The sequence below is a fragment of the Mixophyes fleayi genome, unplaced genomic scaffold, assembly GCF_038048845.1.
Source record: "Mixophyes fleayi isolate aMixFle1 unplaced genomic scaffold, aMixFle1.hap1 Scaffold_1747, whole genome shotgun sequence".
Taxonomy (NCBI): Eukaryota; Metazoa; Chordata; class Amphibia; order Anura; family Limnodynastidae; genus Mixophyes; species Mixophyes fleayi.
In genome coordinates, this window is record NW_027446067.1 from 29,003 (window position 1) to 37,500 (window position 8,498).

At 44.3% G+C, this 8,498-nt stretch overlaps 2 non-coding genes and 25 pseudogenes across 2 annotated transcripts; all 27 read right to left on the bottom strand.

Annotated features, from left to right (window-relative positions):
- Window positions 1–132: 132 nt before the first annotated feature.
- On the bottom strand, window positions 133–251 carry LOC142118451 (5S ribosomal RNA; annotated as a pseudogene).
- A 303-nt stretch (window positions 252–554) lies between these two features.
- On the bottom strand, window positions 555–672 carry LOC142118493 (5S ribosomal RNA; annotated as a pseudogene).
- A 500-nt stretch (window positions 673–1,172) lies between these two features.
- LOC142118503 (5S ribosomal RNA) lies at window positions 1,173–1,291 on the bottom strand (annotated as a pseudogene).
- A 508-nt stretch (window positions 1,292–1,799) lies between these two features.
- Window positions 1,800–1,918, bottom strand: LOC142118405 (5S ribosomal RNA; annotated as a pseudogene).
- Window positions 1,919–2,010: 92 nt separating this feature from the next.
- LOC142118401 (5S ribosomal RNA) lies at window positions 2,011–2,129 on the bottom strand (annotated as a pseudogene).
- Window positions 2,130–2,221: 92 nt separating this feature from the next.
- Window positions 2,222–2,340, bottom strand: LOC142118485 (5S ribosomal RNA; annotated as a pseudogene).
- A 93-nt stretch (window positions 2,341–2,433) lies between these two features.
- Window positions 2,434–2,551, bottom strand: LOC142118403 (5S ribosomal RNA; annotated as a pseudogene).
- A 79-nt stretch (window positions 2,552–2,630) lies between these two features.
- On the bottom strand, window positions 2,631–2,749 carry LOC142118393 (5S ribosomal RNA). The gene has a single exon (XR_012683082.1). It is a non-coding gene; the product is annotated as a 5S ribosomal RNA (ribosomal RNA).
- Window positions 2,750–2,840: 91 nt separating this feature from the next.
- LOC142118467 (5S ribosomal RNA) lies at window positions 2,841–2,959 on the bottom strand (annotated as a pseudogene).
- An 80-nt stretch (window positions 2,960–3,039) lies between these two features.
- LOC142118483 (5S ribosomal RNA) lies at window positions 3,040–3,157 on the bottom strand (annotated as a pseudogene).
- A 91-nt stretch (window positions 3,158–3,248) lies between these two features.
- Window positions 3,249–3,366, bottom strand: LOC142118516 (5S ribosomal RNA). Its single transcript, XR_012683093.1, has one exon. It is a non-coding gene; the product is annotated as a 5S ribosomal RNA (ribosomal RNA).
- Window positions 3,367–3,457: 91 nt separating this feature from the next.
- On the bottom strand, window positions 3,458–3,576 carry LOC142118422 (5S ribosomal RNA; annotated as a pseudogene).
- Window positions 3,577–3,669: 93 nt separating this feature from the next.
- Window positions 3,670–3,788, bottom strand: LOC142118435 (5S ribosomal RNA; annotated as a pseudogene).
- A 302-nt stretch (window positions 3,789–4,090) lies between these two features.
- Window positions 4,091–4,208, bottom strand: LOC142118480 (5S ribosomal RNA; annotated as a pseudogene).
- A 300-nt stretch (window positions 4,209–4,508) lies between these two features.
- On the bottom strand, window positions 4,509–4,627 carry LOC142118440 (5S ribosomal RNA; annotated as a pseudogene).
- A 77-nt stretch (window positions 4,628–4,704) lies between these two features.
- Window positions 4,705–4,822, bottom strand: LOC142118453 (5S ribosomal RNA; annotated as a pseudogene).
- A 93-nt stretch (window positions 4,823–4,915) lies between these two features.
- On the bottom strand, window positions 4,916–5,034 carry LOC142118552 (5S ribosomal RNA; annotated as a pseudogene).
- Window positions 5,035–5,338: 304 nt separating this feature from the next.
- On the bottom strand, window positions 5,339–5,456 carry LOC142118547 (5S ribosomal RNA; annotated as a pseudogene).
- A 929-nt stretch (window positions 5,457–6,385) lies between these two features.
- LOC142118402 (5S ribosomal RNA) lies at window positions 6,386–6,504 on the bottom strand (annotated as a pseudogene).
- Window positions 6,505–6,595: 91 nt separating this feature from the next.
- LOC142118444 (5S ribosomal RNA) lies at window positions 6,596–6,713 on the bottom strand (annotated as a pseudogene).
- A 91-nt stretch (window positions 6,714–6,804) lies between these two features.
- Window positions 6,805–6,922, bottom strand: LOC142118487 (5S ribosomal RNA; annotated as a pseudogene).
- Window positions 6,923–7,012: 90 nt separating this feature from the next.
- Window positions 7,013–7,131, bottom strand: LOC142118518 (5S ribosomal RNA; annotated as a pseudogene).
- Window positions 7,132–7,221: 90 nt separating this feature from the next.
- LOC142118502 (5S ribosomal RNA) lies at window positions 7,222–7,339 on the bottom strand (annotated as a pseudogene).
- Window positions 7,340–7,626: 287 nt separating this feature from the next.
- LOC142118455 (5S ribosomal RNA) lies at window positions 7,627–7,745 on the bottom strand (annotated as a pseudogene).
- A 305-nt stretch (window positions 7,746–8,050) lies between these two features.
- On the bottom strand, window positions 8,051–8,168 carry LOC142118463 (5S ribosomal RNA; annotated as a pseudogene).
- A 91-nt stretch (window positions 8,169–8,259) lies between these two features.
- LOC142118521 (5S ribosomal RNA) lies at window positions 8,260–8,378 on the bottom strand (annotated as a pseudogene).
- A 93-nt stretch (window positions 8,379–8,471) lies between these two features.
- The window catches only part of LOC142118427 (5S ribosomal RNA), a 118-nt pseudogene continuing 91 nt past the window's right edge, over window positions 8,472–8,498 (bottom strand).

Sequence of the window (8,498 nt, forward strand, 5' to 3'; positions counted from 1 at the left end):
TTCCACAATCAGGCTTATTCAGGGTGTTCTGCTGTAGGTATTGCTTGCATAATTACTGACCTACATCTCTTATACATCTCAACACGGACATTGAAGGAAGCAGGAACAAGAGAGAAAAAAAAACGAAAAAAAAAACTACAGCACTTGGTATTCCCAGGTGGTCTCCCATCCAAGTACTAACCAGGCCTGGCCTTGCTTAGCTTACAAGCACAGATGAGTTTGGGCTTGTTCAGGGTGGTATGGCTGTAGGGATTTCTTGCCTACTTACTGACCTACATCTCTTATACATCTCAACACGGACATTGAAGGAAGCAGGAACAAGAGAGAAAAAAAAACGAAAAAAATAAACTACAGAACCTGGTATTTCCAGGTGGTCTCCCATCCAAGTACTAACCAGGCCCGGCCCTGCTTAGCTTAAAGATCAGACGAGTTTGGGCATGTTCATGGTTCTTGACTGTAGGTATTGCTTTCCTACTGACCTACATCTGTTATACATCTCAACACCAGCAATGAAGGAAGCAGGAACAAGAGAGAAAAAAAAAACGGAAAAAAAAACCCTACAGCACCTGGTAATCCCAGGTGGTCTCCCATCCAAGTACTAACCAGGCCCAGCTCTGCTTAGCTTCCAAGATCAGACAAGTTTGGGCTTGTTCAGGGTGGTTTACTATAGGTATTGCTTGCTTCCTGACCAACATCTCTTATACATCTCAACACCAGCATTGAAGGAAGCAGGAACAAGAGAGAAAAAAAAACACAAAGCACCTGGTATTCCTAGGTGCTCTCCCATCCAAGTACTAACCAGGCCTGGCCCTGCTTAGCTTTCAAGATTAGATGAGCTTGGACATGTTCACGGTGGTGTGGCTGTAGGTGTTGCTTTCTTACTGACCTACGTCTCTTATACATCTCAACACCGGCATTGAAGAAAGCAGAAACAAGAGAGAGAAAAAAACGAAAAAATAAAACCTACAGCACCTGGTATCCCCAGGTGCTCTCCCATCCAAGTACTAACCAGGCCCGGTCCTGCTTAGCTTTCAAGATAAGACAAGATTGGGCTTATTCAGGGTGTTGTGCTGTAGGTATTGCTTGCCTACTTACTGACCTACATCTCTTATACATCTCAACACGGACATTGAAAGAAGCAGGAACAAGAGAGAAAATAAAACGAAAAAAATAAACTACAGAACCTGGTATTTCCAGGTGGTCTCCCATCCAAGTACTAACCAGGCCCGGCCCTGCTTAGCTTCAAGGATCAGACAAGATTGGGCTTGTTCAGGGTGGTGTGGCTAAAGGTATTGCTTGCATACTGACCTACATCTGTTATACATATCAACACCAGCATTGAAGGAAGCAGGAACAAGAGAGAAAAAAAAACGAAAAAAAAAACCTAATGCACCTGGTATTCCAAGGTGGTCTCCCATCCAAGTACTAACCAGACCCGACCCTGCTTAGCTTCCAAGAACAAATGAGCTTTGGCATGTTCACTGTGGTTTACTGTAGGTATTGCTTGCCTACTGACCAACATCTCTTATACATCTCAACACCAGCATTGAAGGAAGCAGGAACAAGAGAGAAAAAAAAACGAAAAAAAAACCCCACAGCACCTGGTATTCCCAGGTGCTCTCCCATCCAAGTACTAACCAGGCCTGGACCTGCTTAGCTTTGACGATTAAATGAGATTGGACTTGTTCAGGGTTGTGTGGCTGTAGGTATTGCTTGCTTACTGACCTACATCTCTTATACATCTCAACACCGGCATTGAAGAAAGCAAAAACAAGAGAGAGAAAAAAACTAAAAAATAAAACCTACAGCACCTGGTATTCCTAGGTGGTCTCCCATCGAAGTACTGACCAGGCGCGGCCCTGCTTAGCTTCCAAGATCAGACGAGATTGATCTTGTTCAGGGTGGTGTGGCTGTAGGTATTGCTTGCCTACTGACCTACATCTCTTATACATCTCAACACCAGCATTGAAGGAAGCAGGAACAAGAGAGAAAAAAAAACGAAAAAAAAAAAACCTACAGCACCTGGTATTCCCAGGTGTTCTCCCATCCAAGTACTAACCAGGACCGGCCCTGCTTAGCTTTCAAGATCAGACGAGATTGGTCTTGTTCAGGGTGGTGTGGCTGTAGGTATTGTTTGCCTACAGACCTACATCTCTTATACATCTCAACACTAGAATTGAAGGAAGCAGAAACAAGAGAGAAAAAAAACCGGAAAAAATAAAACCTACAGCACCTAGTATTCCTAGGTGGTCTCCCATCGAAGTACTGACCAGGTCTGGCCCTGCTTAGCTTCCAAGATTAGACGAGATTGATCTTGTTCAGGGTGGTTTGGCTGTAGGTATTGTTTGCCTACTAACCTATATCTCTTATACATCTCAACACCAGCATTGAAGGAAGCAGGAACAAGAGAGAATAAAAAAACGAAAAAAAAAAAACCTACAGCACCTGGTATCCCCAGGTGGTCTCCCATCCAAGTGCTAACCAGGCCCAACCCTGCTTAGCTTCCAAGATCAGAGGAGATTAGGCATGTTCAGGGTGGTTGACTGTAGGTATTGCTTGCCTACTGACCTACATCTCTTATACATCTCAACACCAGAAATGAAGGAAGCAGGAACAAAAGAGAAAAAAAAAACCTACAGCACCTGGTATTCCCAGGTGGTCTCCCATCCAAGTACTAATCAGGCCCAGCCCTGCTTAGCTTCCAAGATCAGACGAGTTTGGGCTTGTTCAGGGTGGTGTGGCTGTAGGTATTGCTTGCTTACTGACCAACATCTCTTATACATCTCAACAACAGCATTGCAGGAAGCAGGAACAAGGGAAAAAAAAAACCGAAAAAAAAAAACCTACAGCACCTGGTATTCCAAAGTGGTCTCCCATCCAAGTACTAACCATGCCCACCCCTGCTTAGCTTCAAAGATCAGACAAGTTTGGGCTTGTTCAGGGTGGTGTGGCTAAAGGTATTGTTTGCATACTGACCTACATCTGTTATATATCTCAACACCAGCATTGAAGGATGCAGGAACAAGAGAGAAAAAAAAAAACCTACAGCACCTGGTATTGCAAGGTGGTCTTCCATCCAAGTACTAACCAGGTCCGGCCCTGCTTAGCTTCCAAGATAAGATGAGATTGGGCATGTTCAGGGTGGTTTACTGTAGGTATTGCTTGCCTACTGACCAACATCTCTTATACATCTAGACACCAGAATTGACGGAAGCAGGAACAAGAGAGAAAATAAAACGGAAAAAAAAAACCTACAGCACCTGGTATTCCCAGGTGGTCTCCCATCCAAGTACTAACCAGGCCCGGCCCTGCTTAGCTTCCAAGATCAGACGAGATTGGGCATGTTCAGGGTGGTTGACTGTAGGTATTGCTTGCGTACTGACCAACATCTCTTATACATCTCAACACCAGCATTGAAGGAAGCAGGAACAAGAGAGAGAAAAAAACGAAAAAATAAAACTTACAGCACCTGGTATTCCCAGGTGGTCTCCCATCCAAGTACTAACCAGGGTCGGCCCTGCTTAGCTTCCAAGATCAGACGAGATTGATCTTGTTCAGGGTGGTGTGGCTGTAGGTATTGCTTGCCCATTGACCTACATCTCTTATACATCTCAACACTAGAATTGAAGGACGGAGAAACAAGAGAGAAAAAAAAACGGAAAAAAAAAAAACCTACAGCACCTGATATTCTTAGGTGGTCTCCCATCGAAGTACTGACCAGGCGCGGCCCTGCTTAGATTCCAAGATCAGAGGAGATTGATCTTGTTCAGGGTGGTGTGGCTGTAGGTCCTGCTTGCCTACTGACCTACATCTCTTATACATCTCAACACCAGCATTGAAAGAAGCAGGAACAAGAGAAAAAAAATAACGAAAAAAAAAAAACCCATCAGCACCTGGTATCCCCAGATGGTCTCCCATCCAAGTACTAACCAAGCCCAGTCCTGCTTAGCTTCCAAGATGAAATGAGATTGGGCATGTTCAGGGTGGTTTATTGTAGGTACTGCTTCCCGACTGACCTACAACTCTTATACATCTCAACACCAGCATTGAAGGAAGCAGGAACAAGAAAGAATAAAAAACGAAAAAAACAAACCTACAGCACCTGGTATCCCCAGGTGGTCTCCCATCCAAGTACTAACCAGGGCAGGCCCTGCTTAGCTTCCAAGATCAGACAAGATTGGGCATGTTCAGGGTGGTTGACTGTATGTATTACTTGCCTGCTAACCTACATCTCTTATACATCTCAACACCAGCATTGAAGGAAGCAGGAAAAAGAGAGAAAAAAAAACGAAAAAAAAAACCCAACAGCACTCGGTATTCCCAGGTTGTCTCCCATCCAAGTACTAACCAGACCCGACCCTGCTTAGCTTCCAAGATCAGATGAGCTTGGGCATGTTCACTGTGGTTTACTATAGGTATTGCTTGCCTACTTACCAACATCTCTTATACATCTCAACACCAGCATTGAAGGAAGCAGGTACAAGAGAGAAAAAAAAACGAAAAAAAAAATCCTACAGCACCTGGTATTCCCAGGTGGTCTTCCATCTAAGTACTAACCAGGCCCGACCCTGCTTAGCTTGCAAGATCAGACAATATTGGGCTTGTTCAGGGTGGTGTGGCTGTAGGTATTGCTTGCTTACTGACCTACATCTCTTATACATCTCAACACCGGCATTGAAGGAAGCAGGAACAAGAGAGAAAAAAAACCTACAGCACCTAGTATTCCCAGGTGGTCTCCCATCCAAGTACTAACCAGGCCCAGCCCTGCATAGCTTCCAAGATCAGACGATATCAGGCATGTTCAGGGTGGTTTACTGTAGGTATTGCTTGCCTACTGACCTACATCTCTTATACATCTCAACACCAGCATTGAAGGCAGCAGGAACAAGAAAGAAAAAAAAACGAAAAAAAAAACAACCTACAGCACCTGGTATTCCCAGGTGGTCTCCCATCCAAGTACTAACCAGGCCTGGCCCTGCTTAGCTTCCAAGATTAGACAAGATTGAGCTTGTTCAGGGTGGTGTGGCTGTAGGTAGTGCTTGCCTACTGACCTACATCTATTATACATCTCAACACCGGCATTGAAGAAAAACAGGAACAAGAGAGAGAAAAAAACGAAAAAAATAAAACTTACAGCACATGGTATTCCAGGTGGTCTCCCATCCAAGTACTAACCAGGGCTGGCCCTGCTTAGCGTTCAAGATCAGACGAGATTGATCTTGTTCAGGGTCGTGTGGCTGTAGGTTTTGCTTGCCTATTAACCTACATCTCTTATACATCTCAACACTACAATTGAAGGACGCAGAAACAAGAGAGAAAAAAAAACGGAAGAAAAAAAAACCAACAGCACCTGGTATTCCCAGGTGGTTTCCCATCCAAGTACTAACCAGGCCCGGCCCTGGTTGGCTTCCAAGATCAGATGAGATTGGGCATGTTCAGGGTGGTTTACTGTAGGTATTGCTTGCTTAATGACAAACATCTCTTATACATCTCAACACCAGCATTGAAGGAAACAGGAACAAGAGAGAAAAAAAAAATGAAAAAAAAACTGTACAGCACCTGGTATTCCCAGGTGGTCTCCCATCCAAGTACTAACCAGGCCTGGCCCCACTTTGCTTTCAAGATAAGATGAGTTTGGGCTTGTTCAGAGTGGTATGGCTGTAGGTATTGCTTGTCTACTGACCTACATCTCTTATACATCTCAACACCAGCATTGAAGGAAGCAGGAAAAGAGAGAAAAAAAAACGGAAAAAAATACCTACAGTAATGGTATTCCCAGGTGGTCTCCAATCTAAGTACTAACCAGACCTGGCCCTACTTAGCTTCCAAGATCAGATCAGTTTAGGCTTGTTCAGGGTGGTATGGCTGGAGGTACTGCTTGTATACTGGCCTATTGACATACATCTCTTATACATCTGAACACCAGCATTAAAGAAAGCAGGAACAAGAGAGAAAAACAAAACGAAAAAAAAAAACAACCTACAGCACCTGGTATTCCAGCTGGTCTCCCTTCCAAGTACTAACCAGGCCTGGCCCCTGCCTTAGCTTTCAAGATTAGACGAGATTGGGCTTGTTCAGGCTGGTGTAGATGTAGGTATTGCTTCCTTACTGACCTACATCTATTATACATCTCAACATCGGCATGGAGAAAAGCAGGAACAAGAGAGAGAAAAAACGAAAAATAAAACCCTACAGCACCCTGTATTCCTAGGTGGTCTCCCATCAAAGTACTGACCAGGCTGGCCCTGCTTAGCTTCCAAGATTAGACGAGATTGATCTTGTTCAGGGTGGTTTAGCTGTACGGTATAGTGCTTGCCCATTGACCTACATCTCTTATACATCTCCACACCAGCATTGAAGGAAGCAGGAAATAGAGAGAAAAAAGAATCTACAGCACCTGGTATTCCCAGGTGGTCTCCCATCCAAGTAGTAACCAGGACCGGCCCTGCTTAGCTTCCAAGATCAGACGAGATTGGTCTTGTTCAGGGTGGTGTGGCTATAGGTATTGCTTGCCTACTAACCTACATCTCTTATACATCTGAACACCAGCATTGAAGGTAGCAGGAACAGAGAGAAAAAAAAAACGAAAAAAACAAACCTACAACACCTGGTATTCCCAGTTGGTCTCCCATCGAAGTACTAACCAGGCCCGACCCTGCTTAGCTTCCAAGATCAGACAAGATTGGGCATGTTCATGGTGGCTGACTGTATGTATTACTTGCCTGCTAACCTACATCTCTTATACATCTTAACACCAGCATTGAAGGAAGCAGGAAAAAGAGAGAAAAAAAAGGAAAAAAAAAAAACCAACAGCACTCGGTATTTCCAGGTTGTCTCCCATCCAAGTACTAACCAGACCCGACCCTGCTTAACTTCCAAGATCAGATGAGATTGGGCATATTCAGGGTGATTTACTGTAGGTATTGCTTGCCTACTGACCAACATCGCATATGCATCTCAACACCAGCATTGAAGAAAGCAGAAACAAGAGAGAGAAAAAAAAGAAAAAAAAAACCCACAGCACCTGGTATTCCCAGATGCTCTCCCATCCAAGTATTAACCAGGCCTGGCCCTGCTTAGCTTTCAAGATTAGATGAGCTTGGACTTGTTCAGGGTGGTGTGGCTGTAGGTATTGCTTGCTTACTGACCTACATCTCTTATACATCTCAACACCGGCATTGAAGAAAGCAGAACAAGAGAGAGAAAAAAAGGAAAAAATAAAACCTACAGCACCTGGTATTCCTAGGTGGTCTCCCATTGAAGTACTGACCAGACCCGGCCCTGCTAAGCTTCCAAAATCAGACGAGATCGGGCATGTTCAGGGTGATTTACTGTAGGTATTGCTTGCCTACTGACCAACATCTCTTTATACATCTCACACCAGCAATGAAGGAAGCAGGAACAAGAAAGAAAAAAAAATGAAAAAAAAAAACCACAGAACCTGGTATTCCCAGGTGCTCTCCCATCCAAGTACTAACCAGGCCTGGCCCTGCTTAGCTTCCAGATCAGACAAGATTGGGCCTGTTCAGGGTGGTTGACAGTAGATATTGCCTGCCTACTGACATACATCTCTTATACATCTCAACACCAGCAATGAAGGAAGCAGGAACAAGAGAGAAAAAAAACAACCTGCAGCACCTGGTATTCACAGGTGGTCACCCATCCAAGTACTAACCAGGCCTGGCCCTGCTTAGCTTCCAAGATTAGAGGAGATTGGACTTGTTCAGGGTGGTGTGGCTGTAGTTCCTGCTTGCTACTGACCTACATCTCTTATACATCTCAACACCAGCATTGAAGGAAGCAGGAACAAGAGAAAAAAAATAACGAAAAAAAAAAACCATCAGCACCTGGTATCCCCAGATGGTCTCCCATCCAAATACTAACCAGGGTCGGCCCTGCTTAGCTTCCAAGATCAGACGAGATTGATCTTGTTCAGGGTGGTGTGGCTATAGGTATTGCTGCTCTATTGACCTACATCTCTTATACATCTCACACTAGAATTGAAGGACGCAGAACCAAGAGAGGAAAAAAAAATGGAAAAAAAACAACAAACCTACAGCACCTGGTATTCCCAGGTGGTCTCCCATCCAAGTACTAAACAGGCCCGGCCCTGGTTAGCTTTCAAGATCAGATGAGATTGGGCATGTTCAGGTGTGTTTACTGTAGGTATTGCTTGCTTACTGACCAACATTTTCTTATACATCTCAACACCAGCATTGAAGGAAGCAGGAACAAGAGAGAAAAAAAAAATGAAAAAAAACCCCACAGCACCTGGTATTCCCAGGTGGTCTCCCATCCAAGTACTAACCAGGCCTGGCCCTGCTTAGCTTCCAAGATCAGATGAGTTTAGGCTTGTTCAGGGTGGTATGGCTGTAGGTATTGTTTGCCTACTAACCTATATCTCTTATAAATCTCAACACCAGCATTGAAGGAAGCAGGACAAGAGAGAATAAAAAAACGAAAAAACAAAAAACCTACAGCACCTGGTATCCCCAGGT